The following is a 27,068-nucleotide window of genomic DNA, read 5'->3' on the forward strand; positions in this document are numbered from 1 at the left end:
ATTCCATTCGATTCCATTCGATTCCATTCCATTCCATTCCATTCCCTTCCATTCCATTCTATTCCATTGAATTCCATTCCATGGCATTCTATTCCATTCCATTCCATTCCATTCCATTCCATTCCATTCCGTTCTACTCTGATTGACTCCATTCCATTCCATTCGTTTCCATTCCATTCCATTCCATTCCATTCCATTCCAATACATTCCATTCTACTCTGGTTGATTCCATTCCATTCCATTCCATTCCATGCCATTCCATTCCATTCCATTCGTCTCCATTCGATTCCATTCGATTCCATTCCATTCTATTCCATTGAATTCCATTCCATTGCATTCCATTCCATTCCATTCTATTCCATTCCATTCCATTCCATTCCGTTCTACTCGGGTTGATTCCATTCCACTCCATTCCATTCGATTCCATTCGATTCCATTCCATTCCATTCCACTCCATTCCTATCCATTCCATTCTACTCGGGTTGATTCCATTCCATTCCATTCCATTCCATTCCATTCCATTCCATTCCATTCCATTCCATTGAATTCCATTCGATTCCATTCGATTCCATTCCATTCGATTCCATTCGATATCATTCGATTCCATTCCATCCCATTCCATTCCATTCCATTCCATTCCGTTCTACTCGGGTTGATTCCATTCCATTCCATTTCATTCCATTCCATTCCATTCCATTCCATTCGATTCCATTCGATTCCATTCCATTCCATTCCATTCCAATCCATTCCATTCTACTCGGGTTGATTCCATTCCATTCCATTCCATTCCATTCCATTCCATTCCATTCCATTCCACTCGATTCCATTCCATTCTTTCCATTCCATTCCAATCCATTCCATTCTACTTGGGTGGATTCCATTCCATTCCATTCCATTCCATTCCATTCCATTCCATTCCATTCCATTCCATTCCATTTGATTCCATTCCATTCCATTCCATTCCATTCCATTTCATTCCATTCCTTTCCATTCCATTCCGTTCTAGTCGGGTTGATTCCATTCTATTCCATTCCATTCCATTCCATTCCATTCCATTCCATTTTATTCCATTCCATTCTACTCCATTGAATTCCATTCCATTCCATTCTATTCCATTCCATTCCATTCCTTTCCATTCCATTTAGTTCTACTCTGGTTGATTCCATTCCATTCCATTCCATTCCATTCCATTCCATTCCATTCCATTCCATTCCATTCCATTCCATTACTTTCCATTCCATTCCATTCCAATCCATTCCATTCTACTCGGGTTGACTCCATTCCATTCCATTCCATTCCATTATATTCCATTCCATTCCATTCGATTCCGTTCGATTCCTTTCCATTCCATTCCATTCCATTCGATTCCATTCCATTCCATTCCATTCGATTCCATTCCATTCCATTCCATTCCATTCCATTCCATTCCAATCCATTCCATTCTCCACGGGTTGATTACATTCCATTCCATTCCATTCCATTCCATTCCATTCCATTCCATTCGATTCCATTCCATTCCTTTCGATTCCATTCCATTCCATTAAATTCCATTCCATTCCATTCCATTCCATTCCATTCCATTCCATTCCATTCCATTCCATTCCATTCCATTCCATTCCGTTCTACTCGGGTTGATTCCACTCCATTCCATTCCATTCCATTCCATTCCATTCCATTCCATTCCATTCCATTCCATTCCATTCCATTCCATTCCATTCTATTCCATTCCACTCTACTCCATTGAATTCCATTCCATTCCATTCAATTCCATTCCATTCCATTCCTTTCCATTCCATTTAGTTCTACTCGGGTTGATTCCATTCCATTCCATTCCATTCCATTCCATTCCATTCCATTCCATTACTTTCCATTCCATTCCATTCCAATCCATTCCATTCTACTCGGGTTGACTCCATTCCATTCCATTCCATTCCATTATATTGCATTCTATTCCATTCGATTCCGTTTGATTCCATTCCATTCCATTCCATTCCATTCCATTCGATTCCATTCCATTCCATTCGATTCCATTCCATTCCATTCCATTCCATTCCATTCCATTCCATTCCATTCCATTCCATTCCTTTCTATTCCATTCCATTCCATTCCATTCCATTCCATTCCATTCCATTCCATTCCATTCCATTCCATTCAATTCCATTCCATTCCATTCGATTCCATTCGATTCCATTCCATTCCATTCCATTCCATTCCATTCCATTTCATTCCAAACCATTCCATTCTACACGGGTTCATCATTCCATTCCATTCCATTCCATTCCATTCCACTCGGGTTCTTTCCATTCCATTCCATTCCATTCCATTCCATTCCATTCCGTTCTACTCAGGTTGATTTCCATTCCATTCCATTCCATTCCATTCCATTCCATTCCATTCCATTCCATTCCATTCCACTCCATTCCATTCTGCTCGGGTTGATTCCATGCCGTTCCGTTCCGTTCCATTCCGTCCCATCCCGACGCGTCCCGTCCCGTTCCGTCCCGTCAAATTCCGTTCCTTTCTTATCGGGTTGATTCCGTTCCATTCCGTTCCGTTCCTTTCCGTTCCATTCCATTCCGTTACACGCGGGTTGATTCAATTCCATTCTATTACATTGAATTCCATTCCATACCATTCCATTCCATTCTACTCGGATTGATTGAATTCCATTCCATTCCATTCCAGTCCATTCCAATCCATTCCATTCTACTCGGGTTGATTCCATTCCATTCCATTCCATTCCATTCCATTCCATTCCATTCCATTCCATTCCATTCCATTGCGTTCCATTCGATTCGATTCCATTCCATTCCATTCCATTCCATTCCAATCCATTCCATTCTACTTGGGTTGATTCCATTCCATTCCATTCCATTCCATTCCATTCCATTCCATTCGATTCCATTCGATTCCATTCCATTCCATTCCATTCCATTCCATTCCATTCCATTCCATTCCATTCCATTCTGTTCTACTCGGGTTGATTCCACTCCATTCCATTCCATTCCATTCCATTCTATTCCATTCCATTCCATTCCATTCCATTCCATTCCATTTCATTTTATTCCATTCCATTCCATTCCATTCTATTCCATTGAATTCCATTCCATTCTATTCCATTCCATTCCATTCAGTTTCATTCCATTCCATTCCATTCCATTCCATTCCATTCCGTTTGATTCCATTCTATTCCATTCCATTCCATTCCATTCCGTTCTACTCGGGTTAATTCCATTCTATTCCATTCCATTCCATTCCATTCCATTCCATTCCATTCCATTCCATTCCATTCCATTCCATTCCCTTCCATTCCATTCTATTCCATTGAATTCCATTCCATTCCATTCCATTCCATTCCATTCCATTCCATTCCATTCCATTCCATTCCGTTCTACTCTGATTGACTCCATTCCATTCCATTCCATTCCATTCCATTCCATTCCATTCCATTCCATTCCATTCCATTCCATTCCATTTCATTCCATTCCATTCCATTCCAATACATTCCATTCTACTCTGGTTGATTCCATTCCATTCCATTCCATTCCATTCAATTCCATTCCATTCGTCTCCATTCGATTCCATTCGATTCCATTCCATTCTATTCCATTGAATTCCATTCAATTCCATTCCATTCCATTCCATTCCATTCCATTCCATTCCATTCCATTCCATTCCATTCCATTCTATTCCTTTCGATTCCATTCCATCCTATTAAATTCCATTCCATTCCATTCCATTCCATTCCATTCCATTCCATTCCATTCCATTCCATTCCATTCCGTTCTACTCGGGTTGATTCCACTCCATTGCATTCCATTCCATTCCATACCATTCCATTCGATTCCATTCCATTCCATTCCATTCCATTCCATTCCATTCCATTCCATTCCATTCCATTCCATTCCATTCCGTTCTAGTCGGGTTGATTCCATTCTATTCCATTCCATTCCATTCCATTCCATTCCATTCGATTCCATTCCATTCCATTCCATTCTATTCCATTCCATTCTACTCCATTGAATTCCATTCCATTCAATTCAATTCCATTCCATTCCATCCCTTTCCATTCCATTTAGTTCTACTCGGGTTGATTCCATTCCATTCCATTCCATTCCATTCCATTCCATTCCATTCCATTCAATTCCATTCCATTCCGTTACTTTCCATTCCATTCCATTCCAATCCATTCCATTCTACTCGGGTTGACTCCATTCCATTCCATTCCTTTCCATTCCATTATATTCCATTCTATTCCATTCGATTCCGTTCGATTCCATTCCATTCCATTCCATTCCATTCCATTCCATTCCATTGCATTCCATTCCATTCCATTCCATTCCATTCCGTTCTACTCGGGTTGATTCCATTCCATTCCTTTCCATTCCATTCCATTCCATTCCATTCCATTCCATTCCATTCCATTCCATTCCATTCCATTCCCTTCCATTCCATTCCATTCCAATCCATTCCATTCTACTCGGGTTGATTCCATTCCATTCCATTGCATTCGACTCCATTCGATTCCATTCGATTCCATTCCATTCCATTCCGTTCCATTCCATTCCATTCCATTCCATTCTATTCCATTGAATTCCATTCCATTCCATTCCATTCCATTCCATTACATTACATTACATTCCATTCCATTCCATTCCATTCCATTCAATTCCATTCCATTCCGTTCTACTCGGGTTGATTCCATTTCATTCCATTCCATTCCATTCCATTCCATTCCATTCCATTCCATTCCATTCCATTCCATTCCAATCTATTCCATTCTATTCAATTCGATTCCATTTGATTCCATTCAATTCCATTCAATTCCATTCCATTCCATTCCGTTCTACTCGGGTTGATTCCATTCCATTCCTTTCCATTCCATTCCGTTCCATTCCATTCCATTCCATTCCATTCCATTCCATTCCATTCCATTCCATTCCCTTCCATTCCATTCCATTCCAATCCATTCCATTCTACTCGGGTTGATTCCATTCCATTCCATTGCATTCGACTCCATTCGATTCCATTCGATTCCATTCCATTCCATTCCGTTCCATTCCATTCCATTCAATTCTTTCTATTCCATTGAATTCCATTCCATTCCATTCCATTCCATTCCATTCCATTCCATTCCATTCCATTCCATTCCATTCCATTCCATTCCACTCCATTCCATTCCATTCCATTCCATTCCATTCCGTTCCATTCCATTCCTTTCCATTTATTCCATTCCGTTCTACTCGGGTTGATTCCATTGAGTTTGGTTCCGTTCCGTTCCGTCCCGTCCCGTCCCGTCCCGTCCCGTTCCGTTTTACTCGGGTTGATTCCTTTGCATTCCGTTCCGCTCGTTTCCATTCCGTTCCATTCCGTTCCACGCGGGTTGGTTCAATTCCATTCTATTCTATTCTATTCCTTTCCATTCCATTCCATTCTACTCGGGTTGATTCCACTCCATTCCATTCCATTCCATTCCATTCCATTCCATTCCATTCCTTTCCATTCCAACCCATTCCGTTCTACTCGGGTTGATTCCATTCCATTCCATTGAATTCCATTCCATTCCATTCCATTCCATTCCATTCCATTCCATTCGATTCCATTCCATTCCATTCCATTCCAAACCATTCCATTCTACTCGGGTTCATCATTCCATTCCATTCCATTCCATTCCATTCCATTCCATTCCATTCCATTCCACTCCGGTGCATTCCATTCCATTCCATTCCATTCCATTCCATTCCATTCCATTCCATTCCGTTCTGCTCAGGTTGATTTCCATTCCATTCCATTCCATTCCATTCCATTCCATTCCATTCCATTCCATTCCATTCCGTTCTACTCGGCTTGAATCCATTGAGTTCCGTTCCGTTCCGTTCCGTCCCGACACGTCCCGTCCCGTCCCGTCCCGTCCCGTCCCGTCCCGTGCCGTTTTACTCGGGTTGATTCCTTTCCATTCCGTTCCGCTCGTTTCCGTTACGTTCCATTCCGTTCCACGCGGGTTGGTTCAATTCCATTCTATTCTATTCTATTCCTTTCCCTTCCATTCCATTCCATTCCATTCCATTCTACTCGGGTTGATTCCATGCCATTCCGTTCCGCTCCATTCCGTTCCACGCGGGTTGGTTCAATTCCATTCTATTCTATTCTATTCCTTTCCCTTCCATTCCATTCCATTCCATTCCATTCTACTCGGGTTGATTCCATGCCATTCCGTTCCGTTCCATTCCGTCCCATCCCGACCCGTCCCATCCCGTCCCGTCCCGTCCCATCCCGTTCCGTTCCACATGGGTTGATTCAATTCCTTTCGGTTACATTGAATTCCATTCCATTCCATTCCATTCCATTCCATTCCATTCCATTGCGTTCCATTCGATTCGATTCCATTCCATTCCATTCCATTCCATTCCATTCCAATCCATTCCATTCTACTTGGGTTGATTCCATTCCATTCCATTCCATTCCATTCGATTCCATTCAATTCCATTCCATTCCATTCCATTCCATTCCATTCCATTCCATTCCATTCCATTCCATTCCATTCCACTCGATTCCATTCCATTCCATTCCATTCCATTCCAATCCATTCCATTCTACTCGGGTGGATTCCATTCCATTCCATTCCTTTCCATTCCATTCCATTCCATTCCATTACATTCCATTCGGTTCCATTCCATTCCATTCCATTCCATTCCATTCCATTCCATTCCATTCCATTCCATTCCATTCCGTTCTAATCGGGTTGATTCCATTCTATTCCATTCCATTCCATTCCATTCCATTCCATTCCATTCCATTCCATTCCATTCCATTCTATTCCATTACATTCTACTCCATTGAATTCCATTCCATTCCATTCTATTCCATTCCATTCCATTCCTTTCCATTCCATTTAGTTCTACTCGGGTTGATTCCATTCCATTCCATTCCATTCCTTTCCATTCCATTCCAATCCATTCCATTCCATTACTTTCCATTCCATTCCATTCCAATCCATTCCATTCTACACGGGTTGACTCCATTCCATTCCATTCCATTACATTACATTCCATTATATTCCATTCCATTCCATTCGATTCCGTTCGATTCCACTCCATTCCATTCCATTCCATTCCATTCCATTCGATTCCATTCCATTCCATTCGATTCCATTCCATTCCATTCCATTCCATTCCATTCCATTCCATTCCACTCCATTCCATTCCGTTATATTCCATTCTATTCCATTCGATTCCGTTCGATTCCATTCCATTCCATTCCATTCCATTCCATTCCATTCGATTCCATTCCATTCCATTCCATTCCATTCCATTCCATTCCATTCCAATCCATTCCATTCTACTCGGGTTGATTCCATTCCATTTCATTCCATTCCAATCCATTCCATTCCATTCCATTCCATTCCATTCCATTCCATTCCATTCCAATCCATTCCATTCCATTCCATTCCATTCCATTCCATTCCATTCCATTCCATTCCATTCCATTACATTCCATTCCTTTCTATTCCATTCCATTCCATTCCATTCCATTCCATTCCATTCCATTCCATTCCATTCCATTCCATTCCATTCCGTTCTACTCGGGTTGATTCCACTCCATTCCATTCCCTTCCATTCCATTCCATTCCATTCCATTCCATTCCATTCCATTCCATTCCTTTCCATTCCAACCCATTCCTTTCTACTCGGGTTGATTCCATTCCATTCCATTCCATTCCATTCCATTCCATTCCATTCCATTCCATTCCATTCCATTCCATTCGATTCCATTCCATTCCATTTCATTCCAAACCGTTCCATTCTACTCGGGTTCATCATTCCATTCCATTCCATTCCACTCGGGTTCATTCCATTCCATTCCATTCCATTCCATTCCATTCCATTCCATTCCGTTCTACTCAGGTTGATTTCCATTCCATTCCATTCCATTGCATTCCATTCCATTCCATTCCATTACTTTCCATTCCATTCCATTCTATTCCATTCCGTTCTACTCGGCTTGAATCCATTGAGTTCCGTTCCGTTCCGTTCCGTCCCGACACGTCCCGTCCCGTCCCGTCCCGTCCCGTCCCGTCCCGCCCCGTCCCGTCCCGTGCCGTTGTACTCGGGTTGATTCCATTCCACTCCGTTCCGTTCCTTTCCGTTCCCTTCAATTCAGTTCCACGCGGGTTGATTCAATTCCATTCTATTCTATTCCATTCCATTCCATTCCATTCCATTCCATTCCATTCCATTCCATTTTACTCGGGTTGATTCCATGCCGTTCCGTTCCATTCTGTCCCATCCCGACGCGTCCCGTCCCGTCCCGTCCCATTCCGTTCCGTTCTGATCGGGTTGATTCCGTTCCATTCCCTTCCGTTCCTTTCCGTTCCATTCCATTCCGTTACACGCGGGTTGATTCAATTCCATTCTATTACATTGAATTCCATTCCATTCCATTCCATTCCATTCCATTCTACTCGGATTGATTGCATTCCATTCCATTCCATTCCAGTCCATTCCAATCCACTCCATTCTACTCGGGTTGATTCCATTCCATTCCATTCCATTCCATTCCATTCCATTCCATTCCATTCCATTCCATTCCATTCCATTGTGTTCCATTCGATTCGATTCCATTCCATTCCATTCCATTCCATTCCAATCCATTCCATTCTACTTGGGTTCATTCCATTCCATTCCATTCCATTCCATTCGATTCCATTCGATCCCATTCCATTCCATTCCATACCATTCCATTCCATTTTGTTCTACTCGGGTTGATTCCACTCCATTCCATTCCATTCCATTCCATTCTATTCCATTCCATTCCATTCGATTCCATTCTATTCCATTCGATTCCATTCCATTCCATTTCATTTTATTCCATTCCATTCCATTCCATTCTATTCCATTGAATTCCATTCCATTCCATTCCATTCCATTCCATTCCATTCCATTCCATTCCATTCCATTCCGTTCTACTCGGGTTGATTCCACTCCATTCCATTCCATTCCATTCCATTCCATTCCATTCCATTCCATTCCACTCGGGTTGAGCATTCCATTCGATTCCATTCCATTCCATTCCATTCCATTCCATTCCATTCCATTCCATTCCATTCTACTCGGGTTCATTCCATTCCATTCCATTCCATTCCATTCCATTCCATTCCATTCCATTCCATTCCATTCCATTCCGTTCTACTCGGGTTGATTTCCATTCCATTCCATTCCATTCCATTCCACTCCATTCCATTCCATTCCATTCCATTCCATTCCGTTCCATTCCATTCCTTTCCATTTATTCCATTCCGTTCTACTCGGGTTGATTCCATTGAGTTTGGTTCCGTTCCGTTCCGTCCAGTCCCGTCCCGTCCCGTCCCGTTCCGTTTTACTCGGGTTGATTCCTTTGCATTCCGTTCCGCTCGTTTCCATTCCGTTCCATTCCGTTCCACGCGGGTTGGTTCAATTCCATTCTATTCTATTCTATTCCTTTCCATTCCATTCCATTCTACTCGGGTTGATTATATGCCGTTCCATTCCGTTCCATTCCGTCCCATTCCGACCCGTCCCATCCCGTCCCGTCCCGTCCCATCCCGTTCCGTTCCACATGGGTTGATTCAATTCCTTTCGGTTACATTGAATTACATTCCATTCCATTCTACTCGGATTGATTCCATTCCATTCCATTCCATTCCATTCCTTTCCATTCCATTCCAATCCATTCCATTCTACTCGGGTTGATTCCATTCCATTCCATTCCATTCCATTCCATTCCATTCCATTCCATTCCATTCCATTCAGTTTCATTCCATTACATTCCATTCCATTCCATTCCATTCCATTCCATTCCATTCGATTTCATTCCATTCCATTCCATTCCGTTCTACTCGGGTTGATTCCATTCTATTCCATTCCATTCCGTTCGATTCCATTCGATTCCATTCGATTCCATTCCATTCCATTCCATTCCCTTCCATTCCATTCTATTCCATTGAATTCCATTCCATGGCATTCTATTCCATTCCATTCCATTCCATTCCATTCCATTCCATTCCGTTCTACTCTGATTGACTCCATTCCATTCCATTCGTTTCCATTCCATTCCATTCCATTCCATTCCATTCCAATACATTCCATTCTACTCTGGTTGATTCCATTCCATTCCATTCCATTCCATGCCATTCCATTCCATTCCATTCGTCTCCATTCGATTCCATTCGATTCCATTCCATTCTATTCCATTGAATTCCATTCCATTGCATTCCATTCCATTCCATTCTATTCCATTCCATTCCATTCCATTCCGTTCTACTCGGGTTGATTCCATTCCACTCCATTCCATTCGATTCCATTCGATTCCATTCCATTCCATTCCACTCCATTCCTATCCATTCCATTCTACTCGGGTTGATTCCATTCCATTCCATTCCATTCCATTCCATTCCATTCCATTCCATTCCATTCCATTGAATTCCATTCGATTCCATTCGATTCCATTCCATTCGATTCCATTCGATATCATTCGATTCCATTCCATCCCATTCCATTCCATTCCATTCCATTCCGTTCTACTCGGGTTGATTCCATTCCATTCCATTTCATTCCATTCCATTCCATTCCATTCCATTCGATTCCATTCGATTCCATTCCATTCCATTCCATTCCAATCCATTCCATTCTACTCGGGTTGATTCCATTCCATTCCATTCCATTCCATTCCATTCCATTCCATTCCATTCCACTCGATTCCATTCCATTCTTTCCATTCCATTCCAATCCATTCCATTCTACTTGGGTGGATTCCATTCCATTCCATTCCATTCCATTCCATTCCATTCCATTCCATTCCATTCCATTCCATTTGATTCCATTCCATTCCATTCCATTCCATTCCATTTCATTCCATTCCTTTCCATTCCATTCCGTTCTAGTCGGGTTGATTCCATTCTATTCCATTCCATTCCATTCCATTCCATTCCATTCCATTTTATTCCATTCCATTCTACTCCATTGAATTCCATTCCATTCCATTCTATTCCATTCCATTCCATTCCTTTCCATTCCATTTAGTTCTACTCTGGTTGATTCCATTCCATTCCATTCCATTCCATTCCATTCCATTCCATTCCATTCCATTCCATTCCATTCCATTCCATTACTTTCCATTCCATTCCATTCCAATCCATTCCATTCTACTCGGGTTGACTCCATTCCATTCCATTCCATTCCATTATATTCCATTCCATTCCATTCGATTCCGTTCGATTCCTTTCCATTCCATTCCATTCCATTCGATTCCATTCCATTCCATTCCATTCGATTCCATTCCATTCCATTCCATTCCATTCCATTCCATTCCAATCCATTCCATTCTCCACGGGTTGATTACATTCCATTCCATTCCATTCCATTCCATTCCATTCCATTCCATTCGATTCCATTCCATTCCTTTCGATTCCATTCCATTCCATTAAATTCCATTCCATTCCATTCCATTCCATTCCATTCCATTCCATTCCATTCCATTCCATTCCATTCCATTCCATTCCGTTCTACTCGGGTTGATTCCACTCCATTCCATTCCATTCCATTCCATTCCATTCCATTCCATTCCATTCCATTCCATTCCATTCCATTCCATTCCATTCTATTCCATTCCACTCTACTCCATTGAATTCCATTCCATTCCATTCAATTCCATTCCATTCCATTCCTTTCCATTCCATTTAGTTCTACTCGGGTTGATTCCATTCCATTCCATTCCATTCCATTCCATTCCATTCCATTCCATTACTTTCCATTCCATTCCATTCCAATCCATTCCATTCTACTCGGGTTGACTCCATTCCATTCCATTCCATTCCATTATATTGCATTCTATTCCATTCGATTCCGTTTGATTCCATTCCATTCCATTCCATTCCATTCCATTCGATTCCATTCCATTCCATTCGATTCCATTCCATTCCATTCCATTCCATTCCATTCCATTCCATTCCATTCCATTCCATTCCTTTCTATTCCATTCCATTCCATTCCATTCCATTCCATTCCATTCCATTCCATTCCATTCCATTCCATTCAATTCCATTCCATTCCATTCGATTCCATTCGATTCCATTCCATTCCATTCCATTCCATTCCATTCCATTTCATTCCAAACCATTCCATTCTACACGGGTTCATCATTCCATTCCATTCCATTCCATTCCATTCCACTCGGGTTCTTTCCATTCCATTCCATTCCATTCCATTCCATTCCATTCCGTTCTACTCAGGTTGATTTCCATTCCATTCCATTCCATTCCATTCCATTCCATTCCATTCCATTCCATTCCATTCCACTCCATTCCATTCTGCTCGGGTTGATTCCATGCCGTTCCGTTCCGTTCCATTCCGTCCCATCCCGACGCGTCCCGTCCCGTTCCGTCCCGTCAAATTCCGTTCCTTTCTTATCGGGTTGATTCCGTTCCATTCCGTTCCGTTCCTTTCCGTTCCATTCCATTCCGTTACACGCGGGTTGATTCAATTCCATTCTATTACATTGAATTCCATTCCATACCATTCCATTCCATTCTACTCGGATTGATTGAATTCCATTCCATTCCATTCCAGTCCATTCCAATCCATTCCATTCTACTCGGGTTGATTCCATTCCATTCCATTCCATTCCATTCCATTCCATTCCATTCCATTCCATTCCATTCCATTGCGTTCCATTCGATTCGATTCCATTCCATTCCATTCCATTCCATTCCAATCCATTCCATTCTACTTGGGTTGATTCCATTCCATTCCATTCCATTCCATTCCATTCCATTCGATTCCATTCGATTCCATTCCATTCCATTCCATTCCATTCCATTCCATTCCATTCCATTCCATTCCATTCTGTTCTACTCGGGTTGATTCCACTCCATTCCATTCCATTCCATTCCATTCTATTCCATTCCATTCCATTCCATTCCATTCCATTCCATTTCATTTTATTCCATTCCATTCCATTCCATTCTATTCCATTGAATTCCATTCCATTCTATTCCATTCCATTCCATTCAGTTTCATTCCATTCCATTCCATTCCATTCCATTCCATTCCGTTTGATTCCATTCTATTCCATTCCATTCCATTCCATTCCGTTCTACTCGGGTTAATTCCATTCTATTCCATTCCATTCCATTCCATTCCATTCCATTCCATTCCATTCCATTCCATTCCATTCCCTTCCATTCCATTCTATTCCATTGAATTCCATTCCATTCCATTCCATTCCATTCCATTCCATTCCATTCCATTCCATTCCATTCCGTTCTACTCTGATTGACTCCATTCCATTCCATTCCATTCCATTCCATTCCATTCCATTCCATTCCATTCCATTCCATTCCATTCCATTTCATTCCATTCCATTCCATTCCAATACATTCCATTCTACTCTGGTTGATTCCATTCCATTCCATTCCATTCCATTCAATTCCATTCCATTCGTCTCCATTCGATTCCATTCGATTCCATTCCATTCTATTCCATTGAATTCCATTCAATTCCATTCCATTCCATTCCATTCCATTCCATTCCATTCCATTCCATTCCATTCCATTCCATTCTATTCCTTTCGATTCCATTCCATCCTATTAAATTCCATTCCATTCCATTCCATTCCATTCCATTCCATTCCATTCCATTCCATTCCATTCCATTCCGTTCTACTCGGGTTGATTCCACTCCATTGCATTCCATTCCATTCCATACCATTCCATTCGATTCCATTCCATTCCATTCCATTCCATTCCATTCCATTCCATTCCATTCCATTCCATTCCATTCCATTCCGTTCTAGTCGGGTTGATTCCATTCTATTCCATTCCATTCCATTCCATTCCATTCCATTCGATTCCATTCCATTCCATTCCATTCTATTCCATTCCATTCTACTCCATTGAATTCCATTCCATTCAATTCAATTCCATTCCATTCCATCCCTTTCCATTCCATTTAGTTCTACTCGGGTTGATTCCATTCCATTCCATTCCATTCCATTCCATTCCATTCCATTCCATTCAATTCCATTCCATTCCGTTACTTTCCATTCCATTCCATTCCAATCCATTCCATTCTACTCGGGTTGACTCCATTCCATTCCATTCCTTTCCATTCCATTATATTCCATTCTATTCCATTCGATTCCGTTCGATTCCATTCCATTCCATTCCATTCCATTCCATTCCATTCCATTGCATTCCATTCCATTCCATTCCATTCCATTCCGTTCTACTCGGGTTGATTCCATTCCATTCCTTTCCATTCCATTCCATTCCATTCCATTCCATTCCATTCCATTCCATTCCATTCCATTCCATTCCATTCCAATCCATTCCATTCTACTCGGGTTGATTCCATTCCATTCCATTGCATTCGACTCCATTCGATTCCATTCGATTCCATTCCATTCCATTCCGTTCCATTCCATTCCATTCCATTCCATTCTATTCCATTGAATTCCATTCCATTCCATTCCATTCCATTCCATTACATTACATTACATTCCATTCCATTCCATTCCATTCCATTCAATTCCATTCCATTCCGTTCTACTCGGGTTGATTCCATTTCATTCCATTCCATTCCATTCCATTCCATTCCATTCCATTCCATTCCATTCCATTCCATTCCAATCTATTCCATTCTATTCAATTCGATTCCATTTGATTCCATTCAATTCCATTCAATTCCATTCCATTCCATTCCGTTCTACTCGGGTTGATTCCATTCCATTCCTTTCCATTCCATTCCGTTCCATTCCATTCCATTCCATTCCATTCCATTCCATTCCATTCCATTCCATTCCCTTCCATTCCATTCCATTCCAATCCATTCCATTCTACTCGGGTTGATTCCATTCCATTCCATTGCATTCGACTCCATTCGATTCCATTCGATTCCATTCCATTCCATTCCGTTCCATTCCATTCCATTCAATTCTTTCTATTCCATTGAATTCCATTCCATTCCATTCCATTCCATTCCATTCCATTCCATTCCATTCCATTCCATTCCATTCCATTCCATTCCACTCCATTCCATTCCATTCCATTCCATTCCATTCCGTTCCATTCCATTCCTTTCCATTTATTCCATTCCGTTCTACTCGGGTTGATTCCATTGAGTTTGGTTCCGTTCCGTTCCGTCCCGTCCCGTCCCGTCCCGTCCCGTTCCGTTTTACTCGGGTTGATTCCTTTGCATTCCGTTCCGCTCGTTTCCATTCCGTTCCATTCCGTTCCACGCGGGTTGGTTCAATTCCATTCTATTCTATTCTATTCCTTTCCATTCCATTCCATTCTACTCGGGTTGATTCCACTCCATTCCATTCCATTCCATTCCATTCCATTCCATTCCATTCCTTTCCATTCCAACCCATTCCGTTCTACTCGGGTTGATTCCATTCCATTCCATTGAATTCCATTCCATTCCATTCCATTCCATTCCATTCCATTCCATTCGATTCCATTCCATTCCATTCCATTCCAAACCATTCCATTCTACTCGGGTTCATCATTCCATTCCATTCCATTCCATTCCATTCCATTCCATTCCATTCCATTCCACTCCGGTGCATTCCATTCCATTCCATTCCATTCCATTCCATTCCATTCCATTCCATTCCGTTCTGCTCAGGTTGATTTCCATTCCATTCCATTCCATTCCATTCCATTCCATTCCATTCCATTCCATTCCATTCCGTTCTACTCGGCTTGAATCCATTGAGTTCCGTTCCGTTCCGTTCCGTCCCGACACGTCCCGTCCCGTCCCGTCCCGTCCCGTCCCGTCCCGTGCCGTTTTACTCGGGTTGATTCCTTTCCATTCCGTTCCGCTCGTTTCCGTTACGTTCCATTCCGTTCCACGCGGGTTGGTTCAATTCCATTCTATTCTATTCTATTCCTTTCCCTTCCATTCCATTCCATTCCATTCCATTCTACTCGGGTTGATTCCATGCCATTCCGTTCCGCTCCATTCCGTTCCACGCGGGTTGGTTCAATTCCATTCTATTCTATTCTATTCCTTTCCCTTCCATTCCATTCCATTCCATTCCATTCTACTCGGGTTGATTCCATGCCATTCCGTTCCGTTCCATTCCGTCCCATCCCGACCCGTCCCATCCCGTCCCGTCCCGTCCCATCCCGTTCCGTTCCACATGGGTTGATTCAATTCCTTTCGGTTACATTGAATTCCATTCCATTCCATTCTACTCGGATTGATTCCATTCCATTCCATTCCATTCCATTCCATTCCATTCCATTCCATTCCATTGCGTTCCATTCGATTCGATTCCATTCCATTCCATTCCATTCCATTCCATTCCAATCCATTCCATTCTACTTGGGTTGATTCCATTCCATTCCATTCCATTCCATTCGATTCCATTCAATTCCATTCCATTCCATTCCATTCCATTCCATTCCATTCCATTCCATTCCATTCCATTCCATTCCATTCCACTCGATTCCATTCCATTCCATTCCATTCCATTCCAATCCATTCCATTCTACTCGGGTGGATTCCATTCCATTCCATTCCTTTCCATTCCATTCCATTCCATTCCATTACATTCCATTCGGTTCCATTCCATTCCATTCCATTCCATTCCATTCCATTCCATTCCATTCCATTCCATTCCATTCCGTTCTAATCGGGTTGATTCCATTCTATTCCATTCCATTCCATTCCATTCCATTCCATTCCATTCCATTCCATTCCATTCCATTCTATTCCATTACATTCTACTCCATTGAATTCCATTCCATTCCATTCTATTCCATTCCATTCCATTCCTTTCCATTCCATTTAGTTCTACTCGGGTTGATTCCATTCCATTCCATTCCATTCCTTTCCATTCCATTCCAATCCATTCCATTCCATTACTTTCCATTCCATTCCATTCCAATCCATTCCATTCTACACGGGTTGACTCCATTCCATTCCATTCCATTACATTACATTCCATTATATTCCATTCCATTCCATTCGATTCCGTTCGATTCCACTCCATTCCATTCCATTCCATTCCATTCCATTCGATTCCATTCCATTCCATTCGATTCCATTCCATTCCATTCCATTCCATTCCATTCCATTCCATTCCATTCCAATCCATTCCATTCTACTCGGGTTGATTCAATTCCATTCCATTCCATTCCATTCCATTCCATTCCATTCCATTCCATTCCTTTCCATTCCATTCCTTTCGATTCCATTCCATTCCATTCCATTCCATTCCATTCCATTCCATTCCATTCCATTCCATTCCATTCCGTTCTACTCGGGTTGATTGCACTCCATTCCATTCCATTCCATTCCATTCCATTCCATTCCATTCCATTCCATTCCATTCCATTCCTTTCCATTCCAACCCATTCCGTTCTACTCGGGTTGATTCCATTCCATTCCATTGAATTCCATTCCATTCCATTCCATTCCATTCCATTCCATTCCATTCCATTCCATTCCATTCCATTCCATTCCAAACCATTCCATTATACTCGGGTTCATCATTCCATTCCATTCCATTCCATTCCATTCCATTCCACTCGGGTTCATTCCATTCCATTCCATTCCATTCCATTCCATTCCATTCCATTCCATTCCACTCGGGTGCATTCCATTCCATTCCATTCCATTCCATTCCATTCCATTCCATTCCATTCCGTTCTGCTCAGGTTGATTTCCATTCCATTCCATTCCATTCCATTCCATTCCATTCCATTCCATTCCATTCCAATCCATTCCATTCCATTCCATTCCATTCCATTCCATTCCATTCCATTCCATTCTACTCGGATTGATTGCATTCCATTCCATTCCATTCCAGTCCATTCCAATCCACTCCATTCTACTCGGGTTGATTCCATTCCATTCCATTCCATTCCATTCCATTCCATTCCATTCCATTCCATTCCATTGCGTTCCATTCTATTCGATTCCATTCCATTCCATTCCATTCCATTCCAATCCATTCCATTCTACTTGGGTTCATTCCATTCCATTCCATTCCATTCCATTCGATTCCACTCGATTCCATTCCATTCCATTCCATACCATTCCATTCCATTTTGTTCTACTCGGGTTGATTCCACTCCATTCCATTCCATTCCATTCCATTCCATTCTATTCCATTCCATTCCATTCGATTCCTTTCTATTCCATTCGATTCCATTCCATTCCATTTCATTTTATTCCATTCCATTCCATTCCATTCTATTCCATTGAATTCCATTCCATTCCATTCCATTCCATTCCATTCCATTCCATTCCATTCCATTCCATTCCGTTCTACTCGGGTTGATTCCACTCCATTCCATTCCATTCCATTCCATTCCATTCCATTCCATTCCATTCCACTCGGGTTGAGCATTCCATTCGATTCCATTCCATTCCATTCCATTCCATTCCATTCCATTCCATTCCATTCCATTCCACTCGGGTTCATTCCATTCCATTCCATTCCATTCCATTCCATTCCATTCCATTCCGTTCTACTCGGGTTGATTTCCATTCCATTCCATTCCATTCCATTCCACTCCATTCCATTCCATTCCATTCCATTCCATTCCATTCCATTCCTTTCCATTTATTCCATTCCGTTCTACTCGGGTTGATTCCATTGAGTTTGGTTCCGTTCCGTTCCGTCCAGTCCCGTCCCGTCCCGTCCCGTTCCGTTTTACTCGGGTTGATTCCTTTGCATTCCGTTCCGCTCGTTTCCATTCCGTTCCATTCCGTTCCACGCGGGTTGGTTCAATTCCATTCTATTCTATTCTATTCCTTTCCATTCCATTCCATTCTACTCGGGTTGATTCTATGCCGTTCCATTCCTTTCCATTCCGTCCCATTCCGACCCGTCCCATCCCGTCCCGTCCCGTCCCATCCCGTTCCGTTCCACATGGGTTGATTCAATTCCTTTCGGTTACATTGAATTCCATTCCATTCCATTCTACTCGGATTGATTCCATTCCATTCCATTCCATTCCATTCCATTCCATTCCATTCCAATCCATTCCATTCTACTCGGGTTCATTCCATTCCATTCCATTCCATTCCATTCCATTCCATTCCATTCCATTCCGTTCCATTCAGTTTCATTCCATTACATTCCATTCCATTCCATTCCATTCCATTCGATTTCATTCCATTCCATTCCATTCCGTTCTACTCGGGTTGATTCCATTTTATTCCATTCTTTCCGTTCGATTCCATTCGATTCCATTCGATTCCATTCCATTCCATTCCATTCCCTTCCATTCCATTCTATTCCATTGAATTCCATTCCATGGCATTCCATTCCATTCCATTCCATTCCATTCCATTCCGTTCTACTCTGATTGACTCCATTCCATTCCATTCGATTCCATTCCATTCCATTCCATTCCATTCCATTCCAATACATTCCATTCTACTCGGGTTGATTCCATTCCATTCCATTCCATTCCATTCCATTCCATTCCATTCCATTCCATTCCATTCCATTCTATTCCTTTCGATTCCATTCCATTCCATTAAATTCCATTCCATTCCATTCCATTCCATTCCATTCCATTCCATTCCATTCCATTCCATTCCGTTCTACTCGGGTTGATTCCACTCCATTCCATTCCATTCCATTCCATACCATTCCATTCGATTCCATTCCATTCCATTCCATTCCATTCCATTCCATTCCATTCCATTCCATTCCATTCCATTCCACTCGGGTTGATTCCATTCTATTCCATTCCATTCCCTTCTATTCCATTTGATATCATTCGATTCCATTCCATCCCATTCCATTCCAGTCCATTCCATTCCGTTCTTCTTGGGTTGATTCCATTCCATTCCATTTCATTCGATTCCATTCCATTCCATTTCTTTCGATTCCATTCGATTCCATTCCATTCCATTCCATTCCAATCCATTGCATTCTACTCAGTTTGATTCCATTCCATTCCATTCCATTCCATTCAATTCCATTCCATTCCATTCCATTCAATTCCACTCGATTCCATTCCATTCCTTTCCATTCCATTCCAATCCATTCCATTCTACTCGGGTGGATTCCATTCCATTCCATTCCATTCCATTCCATTCCATTCCATTCCATTCCATTCCATTCCATTCCATTCGATTCCATTCCATTCCATTCCATGGCATTCCATTCCATTCCATTCCATTCCATTCCATTCCGTTCTAGTCGGGTTGATTCCATTCCATTCCATTGCATTCCATTCCATTCCATTGCATTCCATTCCATTCCATTCCATTCCATTCCATTCCATTCCATTCCATTCCATTCCATTCCATTGCATTCCATTCGATTCCATTCGATTCCATTCCATTCCATTCCACTCCATTCCATTCCATTCCATTCCGTTCCACTCGGGTTGATTCCATTCTATTCCATTCCATTCCCTTCTATTCCATTCGATATCATTCGATTCCATTCCATCCCATTCCATTCCATTCCATTCCATTCCGTTCTTCTTGGGTTGATTCCATTCCATTCCATTTCATTCCATTCCATTCCATTCCATTTCTTTCGATTCCATTCGATTCCATTCCATTCCATTCCATTCCAATCCATTGCATTCTACTCAGTTTGATTCCATTCCATTCCATTCCATTCCATTCAATTCCATTCCATTCCATTCCATTCAATTCCACTCGATTCCATTCCATTCCTTTCCATTCCATTCCATTCCATTCCATTCCATGGCATTCCATTCCATTCCATTCCATTCCATTCCATTCCGTTCTAGTCGGGTTGATTCCATTCCATTCCATTGCATTCCATTCCATTCCATTGCATTCCATTCCATTCCATTCCATTCCATTCCATTCCATTCCATTCCATTCCATTCCATTCCATTCCATTCTATTCCATTCCATTCTACTCCATTGAATTCCATTCCATTCCATTCAATTTCATTCCATTCCATTCCTTTCCAATCCATTTAGTTCTACTCGGGTTGATTCCATTCCATTCCATTCCATTCCATTCCATTCCATTCCAATCCATTCCATTCCATTCCATTCCATTCCATTCCATTCCATTCCATTCCATTCCATTCCATTCCATTACTTTCCATTCCATTCCATTCCAATCCATTCCATTCTACTCGGGTTGACTCCATTCCATTCCATTCCACTCCATTCCATTCCGTTATATTCCATTCTATTCCATTCGATTCCGTTCGATTCCATTCCATTCCATTCCATTCCATTCCATTCCATTCCATTCGATTCCATTCCATTCCATTCCATTCCATTCCATTCCATTCCATTCCAATCCATTCCATTCTACTCGGGTTGATTCCATTCCATTTCATTCCATTCCAATCCATTCCATTCCATTCCATTCCATTCCATTCCATTCCATTCCATTCCAATCCATTCCATTCCATTCCATTCCATTCCATTCCATTCCATTCCATTCCATTCCATTCCATTCCATTACATTCCATTCCTTTCTATTCCATTCCATTCTATTCCATTCCATTCCATTCCATTCCATTCCATTCCATTCCATTCCATTCCATTCCGTTCTACTCGGGTTGATTCCACTCCATTCCATTCCCTTCCATTCCATTCCATTCCATTCCATTCCATTCCATTCCATTCCATTCCTTTCCATTCCAACCCATTCCTTTCTACTCGGGTTGATTCCATTCCATTCCATTCCATTCCATTCCATTCCATTCCATTCCATTCCATTCCATTCCATTCCATTCCATTCCATTCGATTCCATTCCATTCCATTTCATTCCAAACCGTTCCATTCTACTCGGGTTCATCATTCCATTCCATTCCATTCCACTCGGGTTCATTCCATTCCATTCCATTCCATTCCATTCCATTCCATTCCATTCCGTTCTACTCAGGTTGATTTCCATTCCATTCCATTCCATTGCATTCCATTCCATTCCATTCCATTACTTTCCATTCCATTCCATTCTATTCCATTCCGTTCTACTCGGCTTGAATCCATTGAGTTCCGTTCCGTTCCGTTCCGTCCCGACACGTCCCGTCCCGTCCCGTCCCGTCCCGTCCCGTCCCGCCCCGTCCCGTCCCGTGCCGTTGTACACGGGTTGATTCCATTCCACTCCGTTCCGTTCCTTTCCGTTCCCTTCAATTCAGTTCCACGTGGGTTGATTCAATTCCATTCTATTCTATTCCATTCCATTCCATTCCATTCCATTCCATTCCATTCCATTCCATTCCATTCCATTCCATTTTACTCGGGTTGATTCCATGCCGTTCCGTTCCATTCTGTCCCATCCCGACGCGTCCCGTCCCGTCCCGTCCCATTCCGTTCCGTTCTGATCGGGTTGATTCCGTTCCATTCCCTTCCGTTCCTTTCCGTTCCATTCCATTCCGTTACACGCGGGTTGATTCAATTCCATTCTATTACATTGAATTCCATTCCATTCCATTCCATTCCATTCTACTCGGATTGATTGCATTCCATTCCATTCCATTCCAGTCCATTCCAATCCACTCCATTCTACTCGGGTTGATTCCATTCCATTCCATTCCATTCCATTCCATTCCATTCCATTCCATTCCATTGCGTTCCATTCGATTCGATACCATTCCATTCCATTCCATTCCATTCCAATCCATTCCATTCTACTTGGGTTCATTCCATTCCATTCCATTCCATTCCATTCGATTCCATTCGATTCCATTCCATTCCATTCCATACCATTCCATTCCATTTTGTTCTACTCGGGTTGATTCCACTCCATTCCATTCCATTCCATTCCATTCTATTCCATTCCATTCCATTCGATTCCATTCTATTCCATTCGATTCCATTCCATTCCATTTCATTTTATTCCATTCCATTCCATTCCATTCTATTCCATTGAATTCCATTCCATTCCATTCCATTCCATTCCATTCCATTCCATTCCATTCCATTCCATTCCATTCCATTCCATTCCATTCCATTCCATTCCGTTCTACTCGGGTTGATTCCACTCCATTCCATTCCATTCCATTCCATTCCATTCCATTCCACTCGGGTTGAGCATTCCATTCGATTCCATTCCATTCCATTCCATTCCATTCCATTCCATTCCATTCCATTCCATTCCATTCCACTCGGGTTCATTCCATTCCATTCCATACCATTCCATTCCATTCCATTCCAATCCATTCCATTCCGTTCTACTCGGGTTGATTTCCATTCCATTCCATTCCATTCCATTCCACTCCATTCCATTCCATTCCATTCCATTCCATTCCATTCCATTCCATTCCATTCCATTCCTTTCCATTTATTCCATTCCGTTCTACTCGGGTTGATTCCATTGAGTTTGGTTCCGTTCCGTTCCGTCCAGTCCCGTCCCGTCCCGTCCCGTTCCGTTTTACTCGGGTTGATTCCTTTGCATTCCGTTCCGCTCGTTTCCATTCCGTTCCATTCCGTTCCACGCGGGTTGGTTCAATTCCATTCTATTCTATTCTATTCCTTTCCATTCCATTCCATTCTACTCGGGTTGATTCTATGCCGTTCCATTCCGTTCCATTCCGTCCCATTCCGACCCGTCCCATCCCGTCCCGTCCCGTCCCATCCCGTTCCGTTCCACATGGGTTGATTCAATTCCTTTCGGTTACATTGAATTCCATTCCATTCCATTCTACTCGGATTGATTCCATTCCATTCCATTCCATTCCATTCCATTCCATTCCATTCCAATCCATTCCATTCTACTCGGGTTGATTCCATTCCACTCCATTCCATTCCATTCCATTCCATTCCATTCCATTCCATTCAGTTTCATTCCATTACATTCCATTCCATTCCATTCCATTCCATTCCATTCCATTCGATTTCATTCCATTCCATTCCATTCCGTTCTACTCGGGTTGATTCCATTCTATTCCATTCCATTCCGTTCGATTCCATTCGATTCCATTCGATTCCATTCCATTCCATTCCATTCCCTTCCATTCCATTCTATTCCATTGAATTCCATTCCATGGCATTCCATTCCATTCCATTCCATTCCATTCCATTCCATTCCATTCCGTTCTACTCTGATTGACTCCATTCCATTCCATTCGATTCCATTCCATTCCATTCCATTCCATTCCATTCCATTCCAATACATTCCATTCTACTCTGGTTGATTCCATTCCATTCCATTCCATTCCATTCCATTCCATTCCATTCCATTCGTCTCCATTCGATTCCATTCGATTCCATTCCATTCTATTCCATTGAATTCCATTCCATTGCATTCCATTCCATTCCATTCTATTCCATTCCATTCCATTCCATTCCGTTCTACTCGGGTTGATTCCATTCCACTCCATTCCATTCGATTCCATTCGATTCCATTCCATTCCATTCCATTCCATTCCTATCCATTCCATTCTACTCGGGTTGATTCCATTCCATTCCATTCCATTCCATTCCATTCCATTCCATTCCATTCCATTCCATTCCATTGAATTCCATTCGATTCCATTCGATTCCATTCCATTCGATTCCATTCGATATCATTCGATTCCATTCCATCCCATCCCATTCCATTCCATTCCATTCCGTTCTACTCGGGTTGATTCCATTCCATTCCATTTCATTCCATTCCATTCCATTCCATTCCATTCCATTCCATTCCATTCCATTCCATTCCAATCCATTGCATTCTACTCAGTTTGATTCCATTCAATTCCATTCCATTCCATTCAATTCCATTCCATTCCATTCCATTCAATTCCACTCGATTCCATTCCATTCCTTTCCATTCCATTCCAATCCATTCCATTCTACTCGGGTGGATTCCATTCCATTCCATTCCATTCCATTCCATTCCATTCCATTCCATTCCATTCCATTCCATTCCATGGCATTCCATTTCATTCCATTCCATTCCATTCCATTCCATGGCATTCCATTCCATTCCATTCCATTCCATTCCATTCCGTTCTAGTCGGGTTGATTCCATTCCATTCCATTGCATTCCATTCCATTCCATTGCATTCCATTCCATTCCATTCCATTCCATTCCATTCCATTCCATTCCATTCTATACCATTCCATTCTACTCCATTGAATTCCATTCCATTCCATTCAATTTCATTCCATTCCATTCCTTTCCAATCCATTTAGTTCTACTCGGGTTGATTCCATTCCATTCCATTCCATTCCATTCCATTCCATTCCATTCCAATCCATTCCATTCCATTCCATTCCATTCCATTCCATTCCATTCCATTCCATTCCATTCCAATCCATTCCATTCTACTCGGGTTGATTCCATTCCATTTCATTCCATTCCAATCCATTCCATTCCATTCCATTCCATTCCATTCCAATCCATTCCATTCCATTCCATTCCATTCCATTCCATTCCATTCCATTCCATTCCATTCCATTACATTACATTCCTTTCTATTCCATTCCATTCCATTCCATTCCATTCCATTCCATTCCATTCCATTCCATTCCATTCCATTCCATTCCATTCCGTTCTACTCGGGTTGATTCCACTCCATTCCATTCCCTTCCATTCCATTCCATTCCATTCCATTCCATTCCATTCCATTCCTTTCCATTCCAACCCATTCCTTTCTACTCGGGTTGATTCCTTTCCATTCCATTCCATTCCATTCCATTCCATTCCATTCCATTCCATTCCATTCCATTCCATTCGATTCCATTCCATTCCATTTCATTCCAAACCGTTCCATTCTACTCGGGTTCATCATTCCATTCCATTCCATTCCACTCGGGTTCATTCCATTCCATTCCATTCCATTCCATTCCATTCCATTCCATTCCGTTCTACTCAGGTTGATTTCCATTCCATTCCATTCCATTGCATTCCATTCCATTCCATTCCATTACTTTCCATTCCATTCCATTCTATTCCATTCCGTTCTACTCGGCTTGAATCCATTGAGTTCCGTTCCGTTCCGTTCCGTCCCGACACGTCCCGTCCCGTCCCGTCCCGTCCCGTCCCGTCCCGCCCCGTCCCGTCCCGTGCCGTTGTACTCGGGTTGATTCCATTCCACTCCGTTCCGTTCCTTTCCGTTCCCTTCAATTCAGTTCCACGCGGGTTGATTCAATTCCATTCTATTCTATTCCATTCCATTCCATTCCATTCCATTCCATTCCATTCCATTCCATTTTACTCGGGTTGATTCCATGCCGTTCCGTTCCATTCTGTCCCATCCCGACGCGTCCCGTCCCGTCCCGTCCCATTCCGTTCCGTTCTGATCGGGTTGATTCCGTTCCATTCCCTTCCGTTCCTTTCCGTTCCATTCCATTCCGTTACACGCGGGTTGATTCAATTCCATTCTATTACATTGAATTCCATTCCATTCCATTCCATTCCATTCCATTCTACTCGGATTGATTGCATTCCATTCCATTCCATTCCAGTCCATTCCAATCCACTCCATTCTACTCGGGTTGATTCCATTCCATTCCATTCCATTCCATTCCATTCCATTCCATTCCATTCCATTCCATTGCGTTCCATTCGATTCGATTCCATTCCATTCCATTCCATTCCATTCCAATCCATTCCATTCTACTTGGGTTCATTCCATTCCATTCCATTCCATTCCATTCGATTCCATTCGATTCCATTCCATTCCATTCCATACCATTCCATTCCATTTTGTTCTACTCGGGTTGATTCCACTCCATTCCATTCCATTCCATTCCATTCTATTCCATTCCATTCCATTCGATTCCATTCTATTCCATTCGATTCCATTCCATTCCATTTCATTTTATTCCATTCCATTCCATTCCATTCTATTCCATTGAATTCCATTCCATTCCATTCCATTCCATTCCATTCCATTCCATTCCATTCCATTCCATTCCGTTCTACTCGGGTTGATTCCACTCCATTCCATTCCATTCCATTCCATTCCATTCCATTCCATTCCATTCCATTCCACTCGGGTTGAGCATTCCATTCGATTCCATTCCATTCCATTCCATTCCATTCCATTCCATTCCATTCCATTCCATTCCATTCTACTCGGGTTCATTCCATTCCATTCCATTCCATTCCATTCCATTCCATTCCA

Source organism: Gorilla gorilla, chromosome 17 (assembly GCF_029281585.2).
Source record: "Gorilla gorilla gorilla isolate KB3781 chromosome 17, NHGRI_mGorGor1-v2.1_pri, whole genome shotgun sequence".
Classification (NCBI taxonomy): Eukaryota; Metazoa; Chordata; class Mammalia; order Primates; family Hominidae; genus Gorilla; species Gorilla gorilla.